The sequence below is a fragment of the Meriones unguiculatus genome, chromosome 14 (genome assembly GCF_030254825.1).
Source record: "Meriones unguiculatus strain TT.TT164.6M chromosome 14, Bangor_MerUng_6.1, whole genome shotgun sequence".
Lineage (NCBI taxonomy): Eukaryota > Metazoa > Chordata > Mammalia > Rodentia > Muridae > Meriones > Meriones unguiculatus.
The window spans coordinates 50,417,232-50,429,838 of NC_083361.1; the positions used below are offsets into that span (position 1 = coordinate 50,417,232).

The following is a 12,607-nucleotide window of genomic DNA, read 5'->3' on the forward strand; positions in this document are numbered from 1 at the left end:
AACCCTTAGTTCTCCTTTTGATCATGTTTGGAAATCTAACCCTGGGTCTTCTCTTTATTTCACTTAGAGATATTTTTCAGGAATAAGAATCTCTTACATCCTCAAGATTGCTTTTGCCTCATCTATCTACCTATGTCTCTGTAAGACTCCTCCGCTTTGCCATTGATTCAATATCTATATAGAGAAGCAAAATGGACGAGAAGGAAAATAGGAACAGGGTCAGGGAGAAGATTCAAGAAAAATAAAATATGGAGGATACATATCAAATATTGCTTCTGTAGATACAATTTCTATTATACTGTGAAGTCATATAAAAACCTGCATCAATACTTTACAAATTCGACATAGTTAAAAATTTCAAAGAGGCAAGGGAGCATATATAGATATCTTGTTATTCTGAATAAATTTGTGTATTGTATAAACATAAGAGAGAAAAAGTCAATTTTATATTCTTTATAGCATGCCAGTGTACCAGTGAATAACCCATACCCACATTCAAAGGAGCAGTACATATTGTCAGTTTAAATAAAATCAATCAATTCATCATCTGATTACGAATATCAAATGAATACCTCAGATGGTGTTTCCATGATCTGAGTTGATTGGCTGAAGATACAAATTTATGGAAATAGGGTAAATAATCTATGAGGCATCCGGTTCAATCCAATTATGAAAAATAATTATTTGGAGAAGACAGTATACGTGGATCTCACTATGATACACAATCAGTTTTTTTTCCTCTAGAGAATATGAACAATTCCACAGAAAGTATTTATACAAATTGTGTTTTCCAAAACTACTTGTCAAAACACAGTGTTCACTACATTACACTGCACGGGTTTTCCAAAACTGCTTGTCAAATAATAGTGTTTACCAATTTAACAAATTTCCTCAAGTGTCACCATTTTTATAAATTGACTCTTAGTTGATACCAACTAAGACTTACTACTATTTTCATTATGTATTGATTGTACATAACAAATGAATATATGACTATTCAGTCAAAGCCATGTGGCAACTACTCACAGTCTTTCAAAGAATGTAGCTTTCGATCATGAAGAAGACTGTGGCCTGAGTCATTAGTAGAGAGTGTCCCCTTCCAAGTTCATGCTCCACCTCCTCCTCCATTTGTTTCTCCTCCTCTTCTCCTTCTTCTTCTTTGATTCCTGATCTGATCATTTAGTATGAAATCATTGGTTAATACCTGAATTATGCAACAAATTATTACATATATTTATATGTAAACATACTAATAAAATAATATTTCCAAAATAATTCTATAGGAGAGAAATATAGTTTCCACAGTCATATCAATAAGTGACAAAATAAAGCAGCTAAAGAAATAGAATGTTAAGAATAGGACTAGTTGAAGATTATATTCTAGCATAGAGAGAGTTAAGAGTTTCTTCAGGGGAACACAAGTGCTGATCATACAAGGTAGCTGAACAGCAAGCTCAGCCGTGAGAGCAGAGTGACCTATAAGCTCTACCATGGATTCCAAAACCCCAACATTTGTGTTTCTCAGGTGAGAAGAGAGCCCATGGAGAAACACTAGGTTCCAATTTCAGATAACCTGGCTAACCAAGGAAAATCTGCTGGGCTGCTCTCTGGCACAACCACAGGCCTAAACTACAATCCCAACCTCACTGTCTATGCATACATTCATGGTACCAGTGGTTGCAGCTACAACCTTGGGCATCCACTCTTACCGTCATCATCTGTGGGAGGATACCTTCTGGTACTCAAACTGGAGGCCCACTTTTGACATCCATGGACACTTTCCTGGTACCTGCAGCTCCAGGTTCCAAACACGGGGCCCATTCTCACCTTTCTGGTTGCATAGCTACAACCTTGGGCCTCCTGATGTTTGGGAACCAAAGAAGCAACCCCAGACACTGCAACAAAGCTCAAATCCTCTCCCTAAGGAGACCAGCAGGGCCTCTCATCTCACAGATTCTCTATAAAGGCTGTGCCTAGAAAGCTCAGTGTCTGACCACAATACCTGGGCTCTCCTACCTTGTAGCAAGAAAGCCAGTAGAGGGGCAGTTGACTTGAGGACTTCCCTTGGCAACTGGAGGATCTCTGAGTTCCTGAGGAATCCACTTGCAACCCAGGATACACATCTGAGGAGAGCTTTAGGCAGGTCTCTCAGATCTACCCACCAATGCACAATCATTCCCACCAAACTGAGAAGAGTTCTTGCAGGACATCCAGCTTCCTGTCCAAAGCTCTTCCTTCATTGCCAAGAACAATAGCAACAGGATCTAACAGCCAAGGCCAGGGACAACCAGATGGAAAAATGATCATGTAAAAACATAATCAACAAAAGGAAAAACAATATGGCATTCCAGAACCCAGTTATCCTGAGTCAAGCAGCCTTGAATACCCTATCTCAACTGAAACACAGAAAATGATCTTAAATCTATGCTTGAGAAGTTAATAAACGAGGAAACAAATAAAATCCGTAAAGAAATAAATTAAAGCACAGTAAAATAGCTCATGGCCTTTAGAGAGGAAATAAATAAATCACTAAATGAAATATAGGAAAGTACAAACAAACATGTAAAGGGGAAAAAACAGTATAATATCTCAAGTTGGAAATAGAAACATTAAAGAAAACACAAACTGAAAAATTCCTGGAGACATAGAATTTAGGGAGGAAAACAGGAACTCTAGGTCCCACCATTTACCTGCAAATTTCATGATTTCCTTATTTTTCATTGCCGAATAATACTCCATTGTATAAATGCACCACAGTTTCTGCATCCATTCTTCAGTTGAGGGGCACCTGGGCTGTTTCCAGCTTCTGGCTATTACAAATAAAGCTGCTACAAATATGGTTGAGCAATTGAACTTTTTGTGTACTTGAGCCTCTTTTGGATATATACCTAGGAGTGGTATGGCTGGATCTTGAGGAATCACTATTCCTAGTTGTCTGAGAAAGTGCCAGATTGATTTACAGAGTGGTTGTACAAGTTTACATTCCGACAAGCAGTGGAGAAGGGTTCCCCTTTCTCCATAACCTCTCCAGCATGTGTTGTCACTGGAGTTTTTCATCTTGGCAATTCTGATGGGTGTAAGGTGAAATCTCAGGGTTGTTTTGATTTGCATTTCCCTAATGGCTAATGAGGTTGAGCATTTCTTTAAGTGCTTCTCTGCCATTCAATATTCCTCTACAGAGAATTCTCTGTCTAGGTCTGTTCCCCATTTTTTAAGTGGATTACTTGGTTTGCTGCTTTTCAGCTTCTTTAGTTCTTTATATATACTTGATATGAGTCCTCTGTCACATAAAGGGTTGCTGATGATTCTTTCCCAATTGGTAGGCAGTCGCTTTGTTTTGATTACGGTGTCCTTTGCTTTACAGAAGCTTTTCAATTTCATGAGGTCCCATTTATTGATTGTTGCTCTTAGAGCCTGTGCAGTTGGTGTTCTGTTTAGGAAGTTTTTTCCTGTACCAATGAGTTCTAGGGTATTCCCCCCCTATTTTTTCTAGCCGATTTAATGTGTCTGGTTTTATGTTTAGGTCTTTGATCCACTTGGACTTCAGTTTTGTGCAGGGTGATAAGTATGGATCTATTTTCATTTTTCTACATGTAGACATCCAGTTGGACCAGCACCATTTGATGAAGATGTTATCTTTTTTCCATTGTATGATTTTGGCATCTTTGTCAAAAATCAGGTGTCCATAAGTGTGTGGGTTTATTTCTGGGTCTTCTGTTTGGTTCCATTGATTCACCATTCTGTTTCTGTTCAAGTACCATGCATTTTTTGCTCTGTAGTACAGCTTGAGATCAGGGATAGAGATACCTCCAGAAGATCTTTTATTGTAGAGGATGGTTTTAGTAATTCTGGGTTTCTTTTTTTTTTTTTTTTTACATAATTAATTCAAGTTTATTATTTTCTCAAAAGTCAAATTTCAAATAAGCATTACTTTTGCTTTACGATATTTAAGCACATCAGTGTATGTTATTTTCATTTTTGTAAAACTTCTAGTACATAAACTCTTACTCTTCTATATTTTAACACATTGAAACTTTTATAAGCTTAAATTTGATATTCAGCAGGAAAGCAAGTGATCATTTTATTTATAAATAGTACTTGATAGCAACTCACTCATAAATCACATGCAATATGCTACCATCCTGGGGGATAGTTCAGTGAAACAAATATTATGAGCCATCTATTATCTCTATGATTAAATTATCTTTTTGTTAAATATATTCCTTTTATAATTTTAAGAGCTTATCAATAGTGCACGTAATGGCATTAATTGTTATTCCATATGAAGTTGAGAATTTTTCTTTCCAGGTCTGTAAAGAATTGTTGGCAATTTGATGGGAATTGCATTGAATCTGTAGATTGCTTTTGGTAAGATAGCCATTTTTACTATATTAATCTTGACAAGCTATGAGCATGGAAGATCTTTCCATCTTCTCATATCTTCTTCTAATTCTTTCTTCAGAGACTTGAAATTTTTTTTATACAAGTCTTTGACTTGCTTGGTTAGGGTTACACCAAGGTACTTTATGTCATTTGTGGCTATTGTGAAGGGTGTTGTTTCTCTAATTTCTTTCTCAGCCCTTTTGTCTTTTGTATACATGAGTGCTACTGATTTTTTTGAGTTAATTTTGTACCTGGCCACTTTGCTGAAGGTGTTTATCAGCTGTAGGAGTTCCCTAGTAGAGTTTTTGGGGTCACTCATGTATACTATCATATCATCTGCAAATAGCGATAATTTGACTTCTTCCTTTCCAATCTGTATCCCCTTGATCTGCTTCAACTGTCTTATTGCTCTAGCAAGGACTTCCAGCACTATGTTGAAGAGATATGGAGAGAGTGGGCAGCCTTCTCTTGTCCCTGATTTCAATGGGATTGCTTTAATGTTCTCTCCTTTCAGTTTAATGTTGGCTATAGGCTTCCTGTATATTGCCTTTACTATGTTTAGATAGGTGCCTTGTATCCCTGCTCTCTCTAAGACTTTAAACATGAATGGATGTTGGATTTTGTCAAATGCTTTTTCAGCATCTAGGGAGATTATCATGTGTTTTTTTTTCTTTCAGTTTGTTAATATGGTGGATCACATTGATGGATTTCCATACATTGAACCTCCCCTGCATTCCTGAGATGAAGCCTACTTGGTTATAGTGGATGATATCTTTGATATGTTCTTGTGTTCAGTTCGCAAGTATGTTGTTGAGTGTTTTTGCATCAATGTTCATAAGGGAGATTGGCCTGAAATTCTCCTTCTTTGTTGGGTCTTTGTGTGGTTTAGGTACCAAGGTGACTGTGGCTTCATAAAATGAGTTTGGTAATCTTCCTTCTGTTTCTATTTTGTGGAACAGTTTGAAGAGACCTAGAGTTAGCTCTTCTTTGAATGTCTGGTAGAATTCTGCACTGAAATCATCTGGCCCTGGGCTTATTTCCAGCTGTCTACTCCTCTTTGGTGTGTCTGCTTTTTTTTTTCTAGGGCTTTTATGTGAGCCATTAAGTCGCTGGCATGAGAGGTTTCAAATTTCTTCTTGAAGGCACTTAGTGCTATGAACTTTCCTCTTAGCACTGCTTTCATTATGTCCCACAAGTTTGGGTATGTTGTGTCTTCATTTTCATTGAGTTCTAGGAAGACTTTAATTTCTTTCTTTATTTCTTCCCTGATGCAGTTGTCATTTAGTAACAAATTGTTCAGTTTCCATGTGTGTGTAGGCTTTTTGCTATTTCTGTTGTTGTTGAGGTCCAGTTTTATTCCATGGTGATCAGACAAGATACAAGGGATTATTTCAATCTTCTTGTATCTGTTGAGGCTTGCTTTGTGACCAACTATATGGTCTATTTCGGAGAAGGTTCCATGAGGTCCTGAGAAGAACATAAATTCTTTTGTGTTTAGGTGTAAAGTTCTGTAAATGTCTGTGAGGTCCATTTGAATCATGACCTCTGTCAGAGATATTGTTTCTTTGTTTAATTTCTGTTTTGTTGACCTGTCCTTTGTTGAGAGTGGGGTGTTGAAGGCTCCCACTATTAATGTGTGGGGATCTATATGTGTTCTTGTATTTGGGGTATAGATGTTGAGGATTGTGATGTCTTCCTGGTGGAATTTTCCCTTAATGAGTATGCAGTGTCCTTCCCCATCTCTTTTTATTAATTTTGGTTGAAAGTGTATTTTATCAGATATTAGAATGGCTACTCCTGCTTGTTTCTTGGGTCCATTTGCTTGGAAAGTTTTCTTCCAAACTTTTACCCTCAGGTAATGTCTATCTTTGTGCCTTAGGGGTGTTTCTTGTATGGAACGGATTGATGGGTTTTGTTTACGTATCCATTCTGTTAATCTGTGTCTTCTTACTGGAGAGTTGAGTCCATTGATGTTGAGAGAGATTAATTACCAGTGGCTGTTAGATCCTTTGAATTCGATGTTGGCTGTGGTCATCAGGTTGTGTGCTTGGTTGCTTTTTGTTTTACTGTAGTAAGGCTATTTATTTCCTGTGTGTTCTTGAAATAAGTTATTTTTTAGGTGTTGTATTTTCCCTTCCAGTGTCTTCTGTAATGCTGGATTTGTTTGTAAGTATTGTTGAAATTAGTTTTTGTCATTGAATATCTTGTTCTCTCTGTCTATGAGGACTGAGAGTTTTGCAGGGTATAGTAGCCTGGGCTGACATCTGTGTTCTCTTAGCGTCTGCATGTTATCTGTCCAGACACTTATGCCTTTTATAGTCTCTGTTGAAAAGTCAGGTGTGATTCTAATGGGTTTGCCATTATATGTTACTTGGCCTTTTTCCCTTGCAGCTTTTAGTATTTTTCTTTGTTCTGTATTCAGAATATTAGCCCTCTGTCAGATATAGGATTGGTGAAGAACCTTTCCCAGTCTGTAGGCAGATGTTTTGTTCAGAGGACAATGTCCTTTGCTTTTCAGAAACTTTTTAGTTTCATGAGGTCCAGCTTATTGATTGTAGCTCTTAGAGCTTGTGCTGTTGGTTTTATGTTCAGGAAGTTGTCTCTTGTGCCAATGAGTTCCAGACTCTTCCTTAAATTTTCTTTTAATAGGTTTAGTGTGTCTGGTTTTATGTTGAGGTCTTTGATCCACTTGGGCTTTAGTTTTGTGCAGGGTGATAATTATGGATCAATTTGCATTTTTCTACATGATATGATAGTATACCTGAGTGACCCAAAAACTCTATCAGGGAACTCTTACAGCTGATAAACATCTTCAGCAAATGGGCTGGATATAAAATTAACTAAAAAAAATCATATTCCTTCTGTATACAAGAGACAAAAGGCATGAGAAAGAAATTAAGGAAACAACACTTTCCACAATAGCCACAAAGGACATAAAGTACCTTGGTGTGAACCTAACCAATCAAGTCCAAGACTTATATGAAAACAAAAAATATCCAGTCTCTGAACAACTAATTAGAAGAAGATATCGGAAGATGGAAAGATCTCCCATGCTCATGGCTTAGCAGGATTAATATAGTAAAAATGGCTATCTAAGCAATCTACAGATTCAATGCAATTCCCATCAAGTTACCAACACAATTATTTCCAGACTTTGAAGGAAAAATTCTCAACTTCATATGGAATAAAGAGAAACCCAGAATTGCTAAAATAATCCTCTACAATAAAAGATCTTCTGGAGGTAGATCACAAAACCTGATCTCAAGTTGTACTATAGAGCAACAGTTATAAAAACTGCATGGTACGGGCATAGAAACCAACTGGTGGATAAATGGAATTCAATAGAAGACCCTGATATAACTACACACACTTATGGACACCTGATTTTTGACAAAGATGCCAAAACCATTCAATGGAAAAAAAAAAAAAAGACAGCCTCTTCAACAAATGGTGTTGGTCTAACAGGATTGCCTTGTTTTTAATTGCTGAGTAGTATTCCGTTGTGTAAAGGAATAATAATTTCTGTATCAATTCCTCCTTGAGGGACATCTGGGTTGTTTCCAGGTTATGGAAATTACAAATAAAGCTGCTATGAACATGGTTGAACAAATGTCCTTGTTGTGTACTTGAACATCTTTTGGATATATGCCTAGTAGTGGTATAGATGGATTTTTTTATTTTTTTATTTTTTATTTTTATTTTTATTAATTACACTTTATTCACTTTGTATCCCCCATAAGCCCCTTCCTCCTCCCCTGTCCATCCCACCCTCCCTCCCAATTCTTTACAAATTCCCCTCCCAAGTCCACTGATAGGGGAGGTCCTCCTCTCCTTCCTTCTGATCTTAGTCTATCAGATCTCATCAGGAGTGGCTGCATTGTCATCTTCTGTGGCCTGGTAAGGTTACTCCCCCCTCAGGGGAAGGTGATAAAAGTGCAGGCCAATCAGATTATGTCAGACGCAGTCCCTCTTCCAATTACTATGTAACCCACTTGGACACTAAACTGCCATGGGCTACATCTGTGAAGGGGGTTCTAGGTTATCTTCATGCATGGTACTTGGTTGGAGCATAAGTGTCTAGGAAGACCCCTGTGTTTAAATGTCTGGTTCTTTTGCTCTCCTTTTGGAAGAAGCACCATTCCTAATTGTGTGAGAAAGTACCAGATTGATTTCCAAAGTGGTTGTATAAGTTTACATTCCCACCAGCAGTGGTGGAGGGTTCTCCTTTCTCCAAATGCTCTCCATAAAATATAAACAAAAGATCATTACCAAACTCATTCTATGAAGCCACAGTCACTTTGATACCTAAACCACACAAAGACGCAACAAAAAAAGAGAACTTCAAACCTACCTCTCTAATGAACATACTGATGCAAAAATACTCAATAAAATGTTTGCAAACCAATTCCCATCAAAATACCAACACAACTCTTTACAGATGATGGAAGAAAAATTCTCAACATCATATGGAGAAACAACAACAACAACAACAACAACAAAAACAGAATTTCCAAAACAGTCCTGTACAACAACAGATCATCTGGAAGTATCTCCACCCCTGATCTGAAGTTGTACTACAGAGCAATAGTAATAAAAACTGTATGGTATTGGCATAGAAATAGAAAGGAGGATCAATGGAACTGAATAGAAGACCCAGAAACTAACCCACACATCTATGAATACTTGATTTTTGACAAAGAAGCCAAAAGCACTCAAAGAAAAAAATGACAGCATCTTCAACAAATGGTGCTGGTCCAATTGGATGGCTATATGCAGAAAAATAAAAATAGATCCATATTTATCACATTGGACAAAACCAAAGTCTAAGTGGATCAAAGACCTCAACATAAAAGAAGACACATTAAATTGGTTAGAAGAAAAAGTAGGGCAGACCATAGAACTCATCAGCACAGGAGACTATTTCCTAAACACAACACCACCAGCAAAGGCTCTAAGAGCAACAATCAATAAACGGGACCTCATGAAACTGAAAATCTTCTGTAAAACAAAAGACACTCTCATCAAAACAAAACGACAGCCTACAGCCTGGGAAAAGATCTTCACCAACCCTACATCTGATAGAGGGCTAATATCCAGTATATATAAAGGACTCAAGAAGTTAAAAAGCAATAAATCAAGTAATCCAATTAAAATGGGACACAGTATTAAACAGAGAACTCTCTGTAGAGGATTGTAGAATGGCAGAAAAACACTTAAAGAAATGCTCAAAGTCCTTAGCCATCAGGGAAATGCAAATCAAAACGACCCTGATATTTCTCCTTACACCCATCAGAATGGCTAAGATCAAAAACTCAAGTGACAACACATGCTGGAGAGAATGTGGGAAAGGGGAAGCCTCCTCCTTTGCTAGTGGGAATGCAAACTTGTACAGCCATTTTGGAAATCACTCTGGCAGGCACTTTCTCAGACAAATAGAAATAGTGATTCATTCAGATCCAGCTAAAACACTCCTAGGTATATATCTAAAAGATGCTCAAATACACAACAAGGACATTTGCTCAACCATGCTTATAGCAGCCTTATTTGTAATAGCCAGAACCTGGAAACAACCCAGATGTCCCTCAGTTGAGGAATGGATACAGAAATTTTGGTACTTTACACAATGGAATACTACTCAGCAATTAAAAATGAGGAAATCATGAAATTTGCAGGCAAATGGTGAGAGCTAGAAATGATCATCCTGAGTGAGGTATCCGAAAGGCAGAAAGACACACATGGTATATACTCATTTATATAGACCTATAAGATAGAATAAATATACTGAAGTCTATACACCTAAAGAAGATAAACAAGAAAGAGGACTTGGGGTAAGATGACCAATCCTCACTTAAAAAGACAATTGGGATGGTCATTGGATGTAGGAACAAACAAGTAATAGGACAGGAGCCTAGTACAAATGGTCTCTGAAAGACTGTACCTAGTAGTGTATCAAAGCAGATATTAAGACTCATAACCAAACCTTCAGCAGGGTGCAGGGAATCATATAAAAGAAGGGGGAGTTAGTAAGACCTGGAGAGTACAGGAGTGCCACAAGGACCAAATATATCAGGGCACAGGGATCTTTCATGAGACTGTTTCTCTAACCAAGGACCATGTATGTATATAATCTAGAATCCCTGCTCGTATGTAGCCCATGGTAGCTTAGTGCTCAAATGTGTTCCCTAATAAGGGGAACAGGGACTATTTATGACATGAACTCAAAGGCAAGCTCTTCAACACCCCCCTCCCGAGGGAGGAGCAGCCTTACTAGGCCACAGACGAAGACATTGCAGCCACTCCTGAAGAAACTTTACAAGCTAGGGTCAGATGGAAGGGGAGGAGGTCCTCTCCTATTAGTGGACTTGGAAAGGGGCATGGAGAAGATGAGGGAGGAAGGGTGGGATTGGAAGGGAATGAAGGAGGGGGTTACAGCTGGGATACAATGTAAATAACCTGTGAGTAATATAAAATATATAAATTAAAAAATGTTAGCAAAATGAATTCACTAACACATTAAAGGTATCATCCACCATGTCCAAGTAGGCTTCATCCCAGGCATGCAGGTGTGGTTCAATATATGGAAACCCATCAATGTAATCCACCATATAAACAAACTAAAGAGAAAACTACATGATCATCTCCTTTGACACTGAAAAAGCATTTGACAAAATGTAACACCCATTCATGTTTGAAGTCTTGGAGAGATCAGAGATACAAGGCACACACCTAAACATAGTAAAGACAATATACAGTAAGCCTATAGCCAATATTGAGCTAAACACAGAGAAACTTAAATCAATCTCACGGAAGTCAGGGACAAGGCAAGGCTGTTTACTCTTTCCGTATCTCTTCAACATAGTACTTGATGTTCTAGCTAGAGCAATAAGACAACTAAAGCAAATCAAGGGGATACAAATTGGAAAGGAAGAAGTCAAAGTATCACTATTTGCAGATGATATGATAGTATACATGAGGGACCCAAAAATTCAACCAGAGAACTTCTTCAGCTGATAAATACCTTCAGCAAAGTGGCTGGATACAAAATTAACTCAAAAAAAAAAAAAAAAAAATCAGAAGCCTTCCTGTCCATCAAAGACAAAAGGCCCAAGAAAGAAATTAGGGAATAAAACACCTTCACAATAGCCACTAATAACATAAAGTACATTAGTGTAACTCTAAACAAGCAAGTGAAAGACCTATTCAGAAAAACAAACAAACAAACAAAAAACAAAAACAAAAACAAACAAACAAAAAACTTCATGTCTCTGAAGAAAGCAATGCCATCTTTAAAGCAGCAAATTATGGCAAAATCTAAGAAGTCATCCAGGGCAAACCAGAAACCATCTCAGAGCACATTACAAAGACCCTGTTGCAATATACCAATCTTGATCACAAGTCGCTAGAATGAAAACTTTATGATTTTTCTCAGATTTTCCCTGATGTTACTGCCAAAATTAAAGATCTGGAAAAAGTATCCTTCACTTCACCAGCAGAAATCTTAACTCTGGTCTTCCAAGTGTAACATGGAAGACATGAACAAGTATCAAACCAAAAATATCTGATTCTGGCTATGTCTTTTAAGCTGGCCTAAGCAGCTTCCCAGGTACACAAAACCTGATAGCTCTAAGTCCTGTTTCCAATATGCTCAGGAGGGTCATTAGGCCCGTGTTGGAAAACACTTCCAAACCACTTTGACCACACCCATGGTGATATTAATAGGGTCCACTGAACACATCTATGCCCTCCACAGCATAAGGACATCCAGCCCAGCTCACCTTCAAGACATTTTCCTAGATCAAGCCATGGATGCCTGAGGAGACCCAGGTTCTCTTGGCAAGACCATCACCATCCTCAATAGGGAGCCTCAGGTAGTCATCACAGTACCAGGGTAAACCATCTCTGTCCTTCTGGACTCCATGGCTACTTTCCAGTCCTAATGGTGTTTGAAGACCCACCTTTCCTTCTTGTTGCTTATTGTCAAAGGAGGGAGACAGTCTTACCCACCAGTTAGCTGTATTTTTAAGAGGTACTCTCCTCATTCCTTTTCAGTGGTATCAACCTGTCCTGTCCCATTGCCTGTCTGGAGCTCATAGTTAAAGAAGGAGCCTCTATTTCTTTTTCTTTTACATCTGCCTGACCCCAGCTTTGCACACCTATATTTTCCTCCTGCAAACCACACAATCAGACACACCTTTTCCATTACTCACTTTCCAGGTGGATCCCA

General features: G+C 38.0%; 1 long non-coding RNA gene across 2 annotated transcripts in view; it reads right to left on the reverse strand.

The window, feature by feature from the left end:
- LOC132647210 (uncharacterized) overlaps positions 1-8,120 on the reverse strand; it is a 253,174-nt gene extending 245,054 nt beyond the window's left edge. For both annotated transcript variants that reach the window (XR_009585540.1, XR_009585541.1), the window contains exons 1-2: positions 2,017-8,120; positions 1,027-1,171 (exon numbers count right to left, since the gene is read on the reverse strand). This is a non-coding gene — a long non-coding RNA (uncharacterized LOC132647210). The remainder of the gene's footprint in view (positions 1-1,026; positions 1,172-2,016) is intronic.
- Positions 8,121-12,607: the final 4,487 nt, after the last annotated feature.